Source organism: Labrus mixtus, chromosome 2 (assembly GCF_963584025.1).
Source record: "Labrus mixtus chromosome 2, fLabMix1.1, whole genome shotgun sequence".
NCBI classification, from domain to species: domain Eukaryota; kingdom Metazoa; phylum Chordata; class Actinopteri; order Labriformes; family Labridae; genus Labrus; species Labrus mixtus.
The window spans coordinates 12,443,083-12,459,124 of NC_083613.1; the positions used below are offsets into that span (position 1 = coordinate 12,443,083).

The following is a 16,042-nucleotide window of genomic DNA, read 5'->3' on the forward strand; positions in this document are numbered from 1 at the left end:
ATCTCCAGTGGAAGAAATGTGGGGTATTCAGGGAGACCTTGGCTTGTGATGGTTTACCACATGACTTGTGAAAGGAGCCAACACTGGTTTCTTAGAAGCCCTTATCTGATGGAGTTCACCACCCACATCGAGTGCTCGCTGGTGTTTATGCTCGGTGACTTTGCAGCCTTTAAGAGTCCTGCTGTAAAGAGGTTTCTTTGACACCATGAATAAGAGCGGCTAGACTTACAGGATTTATGGTATATGAAAAAACAAAGAAGCCTCCCTTCCATTTCATTATCTGTGAGGGTGTGGGTACACCGAGAGGATGTGGGAGGCTGGATCCATTCAGTGTAATTACATATCACCTCGGCCTGTTTTTTCTCACCATCCTCCCTGGCAGCCTCGTCCAAAAAGGATGGGAACATTGGAAGGAGAGGCGTCCAGTGAGTTATATTTAGACAGCAGTTGATGTGTCATCTCGATGCTCATATGTGATGCCACACGAGGCCGGCCGGCCGCTCAGCTGACTGGCCTCGGCAGATTGCAGCACCCGTTGTGCGAGGATGCGTTTTTTCCCAGTGTTCCTCCCACACAAATACATTTTTTTTTTTTTTTTAAAAAGCTCCGATGTTTGTTCCTACAGCAGTGTGAAGGCTGTTTTTCGTCACTCCTACTACACTCTTGCAGTGAGCCGCTTCGTAGTAAGGCTTGTTCCTGTGGCCATTTATGGCCTGCAGTTCTTCCTCCAATCAGACGCGACTTGTGTAAGGCCCGTAGGTGGCACAGCGGGAGGGATCAGAGCTGGCTTGTTGCAGCACTGATTAGTGGTTAATGCAGTGAACCATTAAAAGATAACTTTACCACGGGAAAATGAACGTGCATGCATTATAAAAGGGACTGACAAGATGATCGACAGCCTCTTTGGTGTGTTTGACATCATCACTGTTTTATTCCTGTCATGAGTACAACACCCATTGAAACTTGCATCCTCTACCTCCTCCCTTTCCGGGCTCCACCATGCTGGTCCATGCAGACAGAGAGAGAGAGAGAACAGCAGCTGATTACAGTGCTGGGAACAGGCCGTCCTGTACCAGATCCAGATCCCCCCCCCCCCCCCCCCCCCCCCCCCCACCACTTGTGTTACCTTTCCAGCGGGACACACTGAGCGTGTTGTTATTGCTTCACTCTCATCCTGCACCAGTTAAATTTGAATTTCCATTAGCAAAGAAAGAGGGCTGAATTGAAAATGGTAATCCATTTTTTTAGAAGCACACTTAAAGTCAGAATCATTTATAATCCCCCTTTTTTGCCAGCAGTTAATCCAATTCCCTGTAAGCACATGCCTCGCTGTAAGCTATATGTATCAGGCGTAGTTGTTCACTCGAGTGTGTCAGGCTTATAGCATGATTCCACAACGGTAGCTTCCATTTCAGCAGACTTCCAAGTCTTGTAAAATGAAGTTTTGCTCCGTTGTGGTCCGGCCTCACTCGGGCACTTTCCTCCCCCCCCCCCAATACTTATCAGCGATGCTTATCTGCTGCCGGTGAGACAATCTGCCACCACAGGTCTCGATAACCTCCGCAATGAGTAGACTCGTCGTGACAGCAGAGACCACGGGACGAGGATAAAAGGGACCCGGAGAGACGGGAAAGAAAATCACATTCCAGATGCTCCTTGCTGTGCGACCAGATAACGGGGGTGACTCTGCTGCTTTGATCATGAAACAGCCCGATTTCACTTCCACATGTCGCTGCTGAATTACACCGCCTAAGAAGGGTTTAACTGTAAAAAAGTATGAACGCTGTAGCAGCTCCAGCGCTTTGATCTCACAGCCGTCTGCCTTTTAGCCCCCCCCCCCTTTCTTTAAAACAGGTAGATAACGTGTGTTTGTTTTGGTGCTTACAGCTTCAGTTTAATCTGACCTGTTGTTTCATGACTCTGTTTATGGAGACTCAATACGACAGGCGTTTACCTGCTACAGTAAATCCACAAGAAGTGTTGCTTCTCCTTCCCCATCCTCTTCCACCTTGACCCGTTTCCTTTTCTTTAATATTGTTTATCACGGCGAGGCCTAAATTGTTTTTCCCCGCGGTGCCATCGGCAGCAGGAGCAATATTAGCTTTTCCGCTCGATTCTTCAAACAGTGCAGATTAAACACCTTTTTTGTGTGCGCCTGTGGAATATTAAAAAGGCTCGGGTCGGCCCTCTCGTCATGCATTATTTGCTATCACTTCTGGATTGGCGTGGGCGTTCTCTCCGCTGTTAGAGGTTTTGATTTTGGTGTTCTACAATTCTACAATTCACTTAGCAGACACTTTTATCCAAAGCGACGTACATCAGAGAGTAAGTACAACACAAGCAAGGATCTAGAAAAAAGGGAACAATGTCAGTAAGCGCAAACAATCAGCTTTGAGTCCGATTGGACACACAGGTGCTGACAGGAAGTGATGTCAGTTCTTGAGAGTTCTAATCAGTATAGAAACCATCTTATAAGTTGTCATTATCAAACAAAAAACATCGTCACAACCATCATCATCATCATCAATAATATGGAGACCATCATCATTAAGTTAGTAGGTATTCATGAAGGAGCTGGGTCTTTATCTTTTTCTTAAAGGTGCAGAGGGACTCTGCAGATCAAATGGAGTTTGGAAGTTCATTCCACCATGATGTTCATGAGTGTTGTTTTGTGGTTCAGAAGATTCAGCATACAGGACATACATATCTCATCAAATATAACCCTTAGAGTCTTTTGACGTGTATTTCAGTCAACATCAGTAGAAAAGATGTCACATTTTTCATATCTGTTGGGAGTGAAGGCCTTCATGTTGGTCCCGTTCTTTCTAACCAGCGGGCGATACATCCGGTACCATCCCTCCAACCCTGGGCTTGGTTGAGCGTTCAACATGAATCAACCTCGGTTACTTTTTCTCTCGCTGTGCGTGCTTACGCTCCATGAAGAGAGCTGAACTGCTCCACCGGTCTTTTTTTTTTTTTTTTTTTTTGTCGTCCCAGTGAGTGCAGCCTTTTCTCCGGCTTCGCTGCAGGGCCTAAAACTGGGACCATTTGTTCTGACCAACGTGACGACTTGTAAGCTTTTCTTGGCTCAAAAAAGCAAGCTTAAGGGACTTGATCTTTGGTCTGGTGAGCCCAGCTAGAGCACGCACACGTGCACGCCCTCCCCCCTCCCTCCCCTCTCTGCAAAGCCACCCGGTGCTAGTCTTTAACAGCGTAGCTGACTTTGGCTTAGCTTACAACACTGTCAGAGGACGAGGATGTAATTGGCAGGCTGATGGGATGAGCACAGGGATAGGTTAAACACACCTGACTAAAGGAAGCCCTGAGCACGCAAGCCTGATCCAAACTCCCACTGTGTCAGCATGAGCACGGGGAACATTTCCGCCCTGTGATTAACACAGTGAGACATGAGCCTGTATCGGGGCAGGACCAGCCACCACAAACAGTCACACAGTAACAACAGTAACAACAGTGACGGCTGCATTGTGGTGACATGTCCGCCTCTTTCCAGACCAGAGTGGAGGGTAGCCAGCTGTAACGGCTATGTCGGCTCTCGAGACGTAGACGACACCTCGCCTAAGCTTCACTTTGCACGACAGGAAAGCGTCCTGAAGCAGGGAACAGAAGTGATCATTTCTGTGTAGCTGAGGTGGAGGAGGAGTGAATGACTCTTCATTGATTGACCTCTAAATGCCACCAGTCTGCTGGGCTGCCAGGTATCTGACAGGAGAAGGTTTTTGTGAATGAGCGCTCTCTGTGGGTCACTCACATACAGTTAAAAGAGAGACACTCGCCTTTAATGTCAGGAAAATAGAAAAATCCATAGCCTTAAAGACAAACAGTGTTGATCAAATCGACCAGATTCTACCTTCCTAATGAGCCGAAGTGGCTGGACTGGACAAGAGATAAGGGGCACAAACTAGAGGATGAAAGAAGGAAAGCTGGCTGTGGGAGACCACAGACATGAGGACGGTTTCAACATTATTCAACATCGTAATCTGACCGCACACACGAGACGATTCAGCCACACTGAGAGACCACACACCTGAAGACACGAGATCTAAATCAAACATGACTTCAGAAGAAAACAAACATGGAGGACGCTGGATGTCGTCAGCTGACTGTCCTGCTGTCAGCTGACTGTTCTGCTGTCAGAGAAAAAACAGAAAATTAGATAAACAATACGGACTAAATCCTGGCTGAGAGGTGGTGGCGGTGGCTTTTGACTATTTGCAGAGGCCTTAAGTCGTCTGGTGTGTAGCCGCTCAAGCGGACTCTTTGCGGTGTTTGCATCCTGTTGAAATCAGCCGCAACACTTCCTGTGGTTGAGTCTTGCAGCGGTAACCTCCCCGTATAACGGACTTGGCTTGGTACACAGCGTTGTGTTTTGTGGTCGGGTGTTCCTGCTGGTTTCCTGTCAGCTAGAAGAAGAAAGTGTAAAATAAAAAGTCACCTTTTATTGAGCTCTCAGAGTCGGACTTTGCACTGATGTTTCTGTGGACAGGTGTAAAAAAAAAAAAGGTGCCACACAGGGGAGCGCATGTCGGCACTTGAAGCCCCGCCCCCTCACTCCAGACCGGTCTCCCCTTTCTGACCCTTGACTTGTGTTATCTTGACGTCTTTTTTTTGTTGTGCCCTTATCCTGAAAAAGTGTGTGCACACAGCATTCTATGGGAGGACGGTGTCATCGAACGGGAACAAGGCCGTATAAGGGCATACGGGCTCAGTCAGCACACTTTCAGGGCGCCGTCATGGTCTACTTTTGATTTGAATGACCTTGTTTGTAGGTGTTTCAATTAAACAATCTGGAATAGGGAATGCATGTTCGGGCTATGTTAGCTACATGTGCAGCCTGTGCCATTAAAGGAATGTTGAAAAGGTTGAATAAGCCCACATTGGGCCGATCGGATGAGGCTGTGGTTACATCCACTTCCAGGAAGAAATGCTCGTCTTCTCCTTCCTCTGTCTATGAGCAGCTTGTCACGTGAGCAGCCAAGCTAACCTAATCTGTACCTTAAGGAGAGATGAAGATAGAAAGGGGGGGAAAATAGGATGCTTGTTAAATACACAAGACAGACTCAATTAGACTAAATCTGACTCCAGATTCTATTTTTAGTCGTACAGCTGGGGAAAAAGGGGAAAACACTACCGCCTTCTGACCAATCAGAGATGGGAGTTTTTCACCAATGAGCACAGCGGGATGAAGAGAAGTCCCCACCCTTTAACGCTCGCAACATCTACCTCACATGCTCTCTGATTCAGGGCACTCGCTCACTTTCATTTTTTGCCTTTTCTGTGGTGTTGAGAACTTGCCCTCAGTGGAACAGCGAGCGTGCCAAGTGGGTTAAGTAACTTAGCGAGTTTAATCAAGGTGAGGGAGAAAGCGAGAGTGTGGCTCTGTGTGTTCGGACACTCTCATGTAATCACTTGGATTACACTCCTAACCCCCCCCCCCCCTCTTTATTTTGGATGTATTAAAAAAACACATCACACACATCTGGAAGAGGACGTGGTCTGATGGGACACCCCCCCCCCCCCACTCCATGTCCCCAGAGGCGACATCTGGCTGGCTCTCCGGAGCTTTACACCATGCAGGCACATTTTTTAGGAGCCAGGCCCATATTGGAGTTTTAATCCAAAGCCTCTGCCCTTACTCGGGGAGTCACACATGGCTAAAGGGGAGCGTGAGGGTTTAGGGTGGTTCAGGGACGCTGTGTGGCGCTGTGTGGGGAAGGATTCAGGAAGAGATCAGATGGATGGAGAGCTGGTGCCAGAGGAGCTGAATGCACTCCTGCATGTAGTTGCAACATCACCAGTTTAAGTCAGGTGTTGCACTCCATCACTCCAAGACCAAATGCTCCAAAAAATGATTTGGACACGAGCGATGGATCGTGATTGGTGTATCCAGTACGTGATCTGAGGCTCATGCCAAAGATAGCGGCTTGACTTCTTGCGACCGATGTACAGTGCACCTAAAGGCATGTACTCTCCTCCACCTTTTACCCCCCCCCCCCTCCCCTCTCCGTTTCTACTTAGCTTAACATCACTTTCGTTGACTCCATCTCTTTGTCTCCCCCCTACTTTCTTTTCTCTCTCTCTCTCTCTCTCGCTCTCTCTCTCTCTCTCTCTATTCCAACCTTTGTCAGTGGAGCAGATTAAAAGGCAGTGTGCACGTGTGAACTAATCCGTGTGTTAGTGATGGGCTTCAGCCCCCCCCCCCCCCCCCCCCCCCCCCCTCACCCTCTCCCACCCCTGCTTCCTCTTTACTCAAATGAACTCTGCGTTTGTGTGTGCACTTCACTTTCATCCCTTGGCCTCCAAACTCGCCCATCTTTTGCTCGATCTCAGCCTCCTCAGTTTCCTCTCCTCCCAATCTGTCCTCAATCCCCCCCCCCCCCCCCCCCCCCGCTCTGTTGCTATGCATCATGCATGGCTGTTTGTAGCTTCATCGGGTTGAGTGTGACGGCTGCATTGGTCTGCGTAGTAATCAACGATTTCACTTTATTAACTGCTTGTGGTAGTTGAGCGGTGGCAGGTTCCTCTAAGTGCTAATCAATTCTTGAGCCCGTCTCGTTTGTTTTTTATTCCACAGTTTCCAGTGCGGTCTCAGCCCTGAATCTTTTACAAGCAGTTGGAAAAGATTCTCGCTCTTCCTCCACGCACTCTGAATCTCTTTTTTTGGGATTGAGGTCACAACTGCTTAACTGCTCACAGATATATAAAAGTCCCTCTCCCTCCCACTCGTGTGCAGCAAGCGATGCATTTTTCACCCATTCTGCATTTCCTTTCTTTTCCTTCCACTTCCATGTAACTGGAATATGGGTCATCGTGCTGCAGAGTTCCCGTAACGATTCCAAGACTTGTTAGTGATATTTTTTAATTTCCAAGACTTGAAAAAGCAGTCGCTGTGTGCAGGAGTGAGATGAGCTTTCCCGTCATCCCTCAGATTTGTCAGCAAGGGGGGGGGGGGGGGGGGGGGTGTCACTGGTTGATGAATGTGGAGCATGCTTCTGTGTCGTGCATTTTTAGGTCGTCGCATTGATATAAAAATTTGATTCAGAAGTTGATGCGAGCGAGTAGATCTGAGTCGCTCCCCGTAGCTAAACTCGCTGGAACTCGTCTGACAGTCTGGCTCTGGTTTTGTGCCCGTGGCTAGTTTCTGGGCAGATTACACACAGAACCCCCCCCCCCTTCCCCCCACTCTCTACATCTCTCACTCTCTACTATCTCGCTCTGACTCTGCGTCTATCCCACTATCCCATCTGTCCGCCTTTCATAACGGAGATGAGGGGAGCATCAGTCTGTCAGAGAAAGAGAGCCGGCGATCGCCGCCGGCCAAAGATTGCTCTAATCTGGCGTGCGTGTGGAAACATGACGGACCGACTGACGCATCAGCAGTGGACGACGTGTAACTTTCAGCGCTTACACACAGATACTCAGCTCCACAAGCGTTTAAAGTCCTGAAGTGCCTGAACAAGAGGGGAAACCTAGAATAATGACTTCACCGTCCTATAATCACCGTATAAAAAAAACGTGTTTCCATCTGCGTTTGTCATTTCCTGAACCTGCCATTTATAGCCCCCATAATAAAGCTGGAGCGGGGTGAAGCACATACAGCCGGCGCCAGTTAGCGGCCGGGCTGCTCGCTGTTTGATGATTGTTCCAGCAGGCAAACGAGTGAGTGCTAGTTTCCCCCTTTTCAGTCAGGTGCCACTGTCTGAATGGATAAACATGTGACCTCTTCTGCAACCCGACAGCGGTCATGTGAGAGGAGGAGGGAGAGAATGACACCCCCCCTCCCCCCACCCCCTCTGTCAAAGAGAGAATGGGAGAAAGACACAGGGGGGGTAAAAAAAAAAAAAACATAGAGAGTCCTAGGAGAAGCATCCTTGGCAGGAAAACAAGCGTGCTTTGTGTTAAGTCAGCGAGCCAGTACACAAAGGTGGCGAGCGAACACAGGAAGCCATTGTGTTTGAGTTGAAATGCTTATAAACGGGTGAAGTCTGCGTACTGGATCTCACTCGAGAAAAACTTTACTGACACGAGCCAAAGTTAAAGGTCCAATCAGTGAAATGATAAAGTGACCTTACTATATGATCAGACATTGAAGAAACATGTTATGTTGAAGTGTTGGCTTCTCTGACAACAATGCAGCAGCCAGTATGTCCTCCTTCTAACTTTAGATTCTGGTTCTGAATGCTCTGGATTTGTTTGGACCAGAGAAGGTAGGCGGTTTTAAGGAGACCCCCACACGGTCGTTTTGGACGCCCCTCGGTTTGCCAGATATGAGAGACAGCACTCTGCAATGTTTTGATTGATTTCAGAGTCAAATAATTCCTCTTTATTTGACAGTAAATGGACTAACCGTCTTTAACATTTCCGAAGTGATCAGCTGCATTATGCTGCTAAGCATTATGGGGATGAAATGTATAGGCAGCCATGTGGACCGAGTCCCATGTATGTCCCATGTCCCCATGTATATTGTATGTCGCCATCTGCAGAGCCTGGATCAGCGTGCCACATGTTCACATGTTGTTTCACATGTTTCACTGAGTATGATCTCAGTGAAGAAGACGCTGGCTGCTTTTCAACCACGCAGTAATGGAGTCAGAAAATAAGAATCAGAGGACGTAAAGACACCTCCACAGTGTGCGTGTTTGATTTAATTGCCGTCCTCCACACAGAGAGATAATTTACACCCAATGGACGAGGGCTTAGTCCAATTTAAACGAGGCTTTGTTTTACAAAACGCTCGTAATCACGCCGGTAATCTGCGACATGGCGGTGAATCTTGATCCGCGGCGGCTTTTAAACAAGCCCGACATCAGAGAAGGAGTAAATGCAGGAGAGGAACAAAAGCAGAGTCAAGTTCTTCCATCTCCCCGTGCACGAGAAGCCCTCAGTAACGATGGCTTAATTTCTTCTAGCATGTCAATTTAGCAGATTGACCACCAAGTGTAATTAGTGTAATAACTGGGTGAAGGGTCAGATGTCCTCCCCCTCTGCATGCATCAGAAGTAGGTCAAAGTGTGTGTGTGTGTGTGTGTGTGTGTGTGTGTGTGTGTGTGTGTGTGTGTGTGTGTGTGTGTGTGTGTGTGTGTGTGTGTGTGTGTGTGTGTGTGTGTGTGTGTGTGTGTGTGTGTGTGTGTGTGTGTGTGTGTGTGTGTGTGTGTGTGTGTGTGTGTGTGTGTGTGTGTGTGTGTGTGTGTGTGTGTGTGTGTGTGTGTGTGTGTGTGTGTGTGTGTGTGTGTGTGTGTGTGTGTGTGTGTGTGTGTGTGTGTGTGTGTGTGTGTGTGAAATGGGTTTGAGAGAATGTGGGCTTTGCCAAAGTGAAGAGTGTTGACCGGCATCTCGGCTTTGCAATGCGACCCTCCCCTCTAAGAGCATGTCCAGTAATTATGTCAGACATCTTGGACGGCCTGAGAAGTTATCCATTATTCACGTCTTCTTCACAAGTTGGGAATCTGGGGCAGCCGTCCATTTCTCCTCTGCCCGCCCGCCCTGTGCGTCTGCGCACAGCGTTGGTTTTCAGAGGCCTTTGGATGAAAACTGAGCAGGTGGCTTTGTCAGCGCTGTTTTCAGGCGGCTTTTGTTTTCTGAATAGCAGAGAGGAGAAAAAAAAAAATGAAAAAAAAGGATTCAGTGTGTGTCACGCCCAGGTGGTGTTCCCTTTTTTATTTCCATTTATTTTATTCACACACAAAGAACACATTCATGAATATGCATTCACCTATTTTCAGCTCGTTCTCTTCTTCCTCTCGATACTCGCCCACAGGAAACGACAGGCCTCTCTCTCGATGCACACGTTGATTTAAAAATAATACAATATCAGGCACGCTGTGAGTGTCTTTTTCAAACATGTCCCTCACAGCGTGAAGTTTTTTGTCCTCAGACGAGGGGGGCAGTCTCAGGAGGCAAGACGTTATGTGGAAATAAGTCAGAGTAAAGTCGAGGTAATAAAATTCCTCTGCGCCCCGTGTGCAGAGGCTGAAGACTCAAGATGTGTATAGTTTAACCTCTGCTGTAAAAACGGCTTTTTAAGGTACTCATGGGGCTTCTGCAGGCAGCCTCTAGTGAACACTCAACACTTTCAACACTCGAGTTTGCCGCTTGAATCCCACCAATAGAGCCTTAGCCTTTAGGAAGGCGTACAACCAATGAGCAGAGAGACTTTTAAGGGAACCAGATCGATGACTCAAAACATGTTGAAAATGAAATGTCGGTGAGTTCCAGCGTTTATTATCGAGATTCCTGCGCCTGAGTGGAAGCCTGATAATAACAACGTCTGGCTCCATCAAATCGGCTGTTCATGATTTAGTGCTTCCCAAAGTGTGGGCCGTGTGGGTACTACAGGCGGGCCGCGAAAAGGCCTCCACCAGGTAAAAAATAAAAAAGATATCACAATATTTACCATGAGCCAACCCCTCAAACAGAGTAAGGCTTGTCATGACTATTCATGGACATAATATCATATGATATTTTACTATCTGTTTAGTAAACTTTTGTGTCTATCTTTGCATAAGATCATGTTGTCATGTCCAATATTTTACCCTTACTGAAAGGGTAAAAAGGGAAAGGGAGCTGTAGTCAAGACTTTTACTTTATAACGGGCCCCGGTCTCATTTTGTATTTCAAAGTGGGCCACGACAGTCTTCAGTTTGGGAGAGGCTGATTTAGTGTTTTAACGAGGATGATTCTGAAGGAGAACTCTAACCTGTCCTGGATCAGGTCTGCAGCCTGTTGATGACTTCTTCATCCTCGTCACAGACATTAGAACATCTTGAAGACGTCATCTCCTGATGTTTGAATGATTGCTTTGTGCTTCTCCCTGTCAGCTGGTTTTCACACACTACTGAGAGATCAGATATCACAACGTGTGTATGTGCATGTACATTGTGGCGTCCTGTGTGTGACCTTCAGAGGTTCATGCACTCAGCGTATGTGTGAGAGCGATGCGATGGCGAGGGTGGTCGAGTGTAGAGCTGTTGTTTGCAGCACAGACTAGGGATGTACACACGGTGTGCGTGGGTTCTGTGAGAGCTGGAGTGGGCAGCGCTACCAAACCAACAAGGAGCTTCAAAGTGTTTTAAAAAAAAAAAAAAAAGGACTCAGCTTCAGTCACATCGGAGGCCGTTTGACACATTTCAGACACGAGTGAAACGGTTATAGTCGGAGAGAAGATTTAATCTGAATTCTTCTCGTGTCTGAGATTTGATCTGAAGAAACCAAACTGGAGCAAGAATAGAAAATGTTTACATTTTTACGACGGGGGAAGAAACAGGGCAGGTAGTGCATGTGAGTCGTGTGGAGTCGAGGTGTGACATGAGGGTGGAGGAGGAGGCAAGGCAAGTGTCAGAGAGTAAAGGAGCTGCCTGCATGCGAACCCATCTGGAGGTCCATCAGGAACACAAGAGAAAGAGACTGGTCGAGGGGAAGCGCCCCGTTGTCGACTGAGTCTTTGGTGAGCCTTCTGGTCTGTAGGATTGAAAACACCTGACTCCCATTTCTCTGAAGTGTGTTGCCGGATAATGAATCAGAGGGTAAACTAAGCCCAAAAATAAATCTTATATTAAATAAATAATAAATTATCTTAAATAAATCTATATCTTACAAAAAACAAAACAAACTATGCTTCTGTGATCGGCCTCGCTCTGAGTCTCAGGTAACTCCCACAATCATGTGTGAGATCAGCAGCAGCTTCAGACGTGCTGAACAACCAGCTCCTTCATACATCTGTATTAAGACTGACAGAGAGAGCGTGGGATTTCAAAAGCAGCTGTTTACTCAGTTAAACCTGCATGGTAACAACAACAACAACAACACATAATGGAACACGTTATGTCAACTGGCTTCCCGGCCCAGGATTGTCCCTCCTCGGAATATGCGGAAAAACACAGCTTTTCTGTGTTGTCTTGTGCGCGGGCTGAGAGGGGGATTGGATTTCCCCGCTGTGCGTGACAGTTTGGAGCAGAGGTCCTGTTAGCGACCGGCCACGTGTTATGTAATCCACCGCAGCTGAAGGAAGAGTTCCCCATTCAGGCGACCTGCAGCTCGCAGTGCCATTCATCCAACACCATGAAAACACAATGCAGACAAAAGCCTGCGCTAATGATGCTCTGCGTTAAAGACACTTGATTCATGTTAGCTCCACACCACAACTTGTTGCTCCTCTTAGTCTCTACACTGCAAAAACTCTAATCTCATTTCTAGTCTTCGATATCTCAACACACTTGATTGGAGATGAATCCTCTTGACATTGTCGAGTCAGCGGACCAATCAGAGGCTCAATTGCACCGCTTGTTCTGACATGTCTTCTGTCTACAAGCGATAAGCTGTGTGCTCCTTAACAGGCCACACAGCTCTCCCAGGAGAGCAGGAAGTGCCACATTTACACAAACCGCCTGTTACCCTGTGACAAAATAAGAAAAAAGAAAAAATAACCGAAAAACTGTAACCTCCACCATAACTCATTATTTATTAAAACTGCAATATAATAATAATGAATAATATGTCTCATGATGACAAAGTGCAATATTGAAACAAACAGTGTATATATTCAATCTGACTCTTATTCCTGTAAATATTTCTTGTACCTATGATTGAAATCTTACTTACATTCCTATTCTATTTGATTAATATTTGTATGACTATATTTCTACTGCTTGTATATTTCATAGCGACTGTAACAAATCGAATTTCCCTCTGGGATTAATAAAGTATTTCTGATTCTGATTCTGACATCACATCCTGTATCCACGTTCACCAATCCTTAGCTGTAGCACCTGAGGAGGTGAAGTTAAGGGGCTGCACGGTGAATCCACAGCTGTTTGTCAAACTATCACCGGTCTGTTCTAAGATCTCTGAAGCAGCGTGCTCTGGTGCTGGTTGCCGTGTTATGTGCCTACATAGCGGTGGAGGTTATGCAGATTCAGGCCGCAGCTTGCAGGTATTTATGGTCACAAGCTGCCACTCATATCGTAAGCTGCAAACCGCTTAAGCTCTTTGGCCTGAGGGTTGAGTTGATAAAGAAGCCTTTCTCTGGGATTAGGGACCTGTAGTAAGGGCATCACCAGAAGCTCATGACCTTTAACCCCTTAGTGAGTCTATTGGAGATAGTGCTGGTGGTTCAGCCTGACCTGATAACCCAGTCTCCACGGTTACCTCAAGGTGCCTCTCAAGGGCTCAGAATCATTAGAACGTTGTTGTTTTCACAAACAAACAAAACTCGTCCTGAACATTTCATGTGTGAACCCAAACAGTCAAACTTTTCTCTCCGACTCTCCTCTTTCCTGCCGGGCCCCACCGAGTACATGTTTCATTTCACGTGAGCCGGTTGCAGGATCTGAACTAATCATCCCCTCTCTTTCCGTCCCAGGGAATTTTCCTGAACATTTCCTGCTGTGGTCATTCAATTCCTCCCTCTCTCTCTCTCTCCCTCCTCTCTCTCTGTCTCTGTCGCTCTCTCTCTCCCTCCCTCTCCCTCTCCCTCTCTCTTTCTCTCTCTCTCTCTCTCTTTCTCTCTTTCTCTCTCCCTCACTCTCTATCTGTCTCTCTCTCCCTCCTCTCTCTGTCTCTGTCTCTGTCTCCCTCCCTCTCCCTCTCCCTCCTCTCTCTCTGTCACTCTCCCTCTCCCTCCTCTCTCTCTTTCTCTCTCTCTCTCTCACTCTCTCCCTTCTCTCCCTGTCTCTCTCGCTCTCCCTCTCTCTCTCGCTCTCCCTCTCTTTCTGTTCCAGTGAATCTTCCTGAACATTTCCTGCTGTGTTCATTCGACCCTGACGTCACGCTGGAGTTTTACTAGGGAACTGTTAGGGGGAATTTCTCCTGTAAAGTCCCCGATGCCGCTCACTCTGCAGAATGTGGACACTTTCAGGAGTTTAGTGTGTGTGTGTGAAATACTTGAGAGTAAGAGCTTGAGTCTGAAGCTCCATTAGCAGAAGGTCCGACGTGACAGCTATTCTCCCTCCTCTCTCCCACAGTCACACACTGTTCCTCAGACACTCCCTCCTGCGCTACAGTTATCAGAGTGCTCCGCTGTAGAGCACATCATGCACCCAGAGATTAGGACAAATGTCAAGCACACGTCTCACATGTCTGTCTGTCAATATGAGTCACGGCGAGGATGTGTGCATGCTGCCAGGCTGTAGCATGAGGAGATCACACAGTCCGTAAGGTGGCTGTGGAAAGGACAGAACCAGGACGTGCTGTGCTGGATGAGGTGACAGCACAGCAGACTCCTTCTCCCCTCTTCCTCCTTCTCATCATCGTCAGGTGATTGTGGAAGGGTGTTTTGCTGCTTCACACTGACTCGTCAGAAAGCGGTGAATCAGCAGCTGAGAGTCGTTATGGGATATTTCGGTGGTAGACAGAAGCAGGCTTGAGATGCAGTGCGGTGCCTGAGGGGTCAGCGTACCCTCAGCTTCCTCTGTACAGTCGTCATGTCAGATCGGGTCAGTGAAGGGGGGGGCAGTCGGGGTTATCTGAGGTTGTCTGCTGGAATGGATGTTTAAATCTCAATGGGAGTACAGGAAAAGAAGATAGTGGTCCCAGAGGACTGGAGTTTGTTAACTGGACGCCTGTCAGACACACACACGCCCATACATGACCGGCGTGTGTATCCTGCTTTGACCTCGCTGTATCTTCTTTATCAGTGTGTGTGTGTGTGTGTGTGTGTGTGTGTGTGTGTGTGTGTGTGTGTGTGTGTGTGTGTGTGTGTGTGTGTGTGTGTGTGTGTGTGTGTGTGTGTGTGTGTGTGTGTGTGTGTGTGTGTGTGTGTGTGTGTGTGTGTGTGTGTGTGTGTGTGTGTGTGTGTGTGTGTGTGTGTGTGTGTGTGTGTGTGTGTGTGTGTGTGTGTGTGTGTGTGTGTGTGTGTGTGTGTGTGTGTGTGTGTGTGTGTGTGTGTGTGTGTGTGTGTGTCCTTCAGCTACAGCTGCATAATAAATAATGTACTGGTGTATCAGCGATGATGAAATGTACCTGACCTACTTCATTTAGAAATGCTTACTGGAGAACATGGCAGAAACATCCACTTAAATTCCTCGTTTCCACGTGATGGAGTTGTTGTCTTAATTACGGACGGGGATTAGAAGTCGCTGGGACAGATATCCTGCCACGCCGTCCTCTCTGTGGTGAGGCATAGATTCTGGTGGAGCGGCGTGCGTTCCCCTCAGGATGCTGCGAAGGATGATTAATTGCTAGGTGATATCGGCGTGTGCGTGCGTGTGTACGGTAGCGCAGTGACACTTTAACAGATGTTTCACAGATAAAGAGGAGACTTGGACTCTCTCTCTCTCTCCTCTGAATAAAACTGATTACACTCAGAGGTGACCTCACACAACGGATGGTTATCATCACACTCGGCCAGACTGACAGTGTGTGTACTACCTGTTATGTGACTTTCATCACTACAGACTGCAGCACCCCCCTCCCCCCCCCCCGGCGTGCAGCACTCGTCTGGTTCACGTCGTTTAATCGCACACTCACATGGTCTGCATGGGTGTAATGCCTCACTCTGCTCTCTTGTTCTTATCAGCAGCATCCATGCATAGCTGAACCTCCCCTCCCCTCCACACACACACACACACACACACACACACACACACACACACACTCCAGTCTTAAAGCAGCAGAGCGTACTATGGAGCTGTCTAGCCTGGCGTAATCAGTGCAGAGAATTTCTGCTCCGGTCTCCTGGGTCTGTCTCCTTTGGGCTCCCCTTAGAGATAGTTCCTGAGTCTTGGTTGCTCCAATGACCCCCCTCCCCCTCCCCCTGCCCCCTGGTTCCCTTCAGGCTAGCTGAAAGGGCAGCTCCTGCTAATGGAGTGCTGATTGTGTTATAGCCACAATTATCTCTCTTTACCTCTCGACTCTGATCCATTAGCAGGAGAGATAGTACCCGGGGCCGCTCTGCCGTCACAGAATAAGGGACTGTCAGGATGATGGAGTGTAAGAGCCAAGCAAGGTCCATTACACCTTTCCACCCCCCCAACCCCCCCCCCTGCCCACCCAAATCTGAGACTTGTTAGTCATGTAGACGAGGAGGGTA

General features: G+C 47.8%; 1 protein-coding gene across 2 annotated transcripts in view; it reads left to right on the plus strand.

Annotated features, from left to right (window-relative positions):
• The window catches only part of mxi1 (max interactor 1, dimerization protein), a 30,964-nt gene that overhangs the window by 8,294 nt on the left and 6,628 nt on the right, over positions 1 to 16,042 (plus strand). The window lies entirely within an intron of this gene.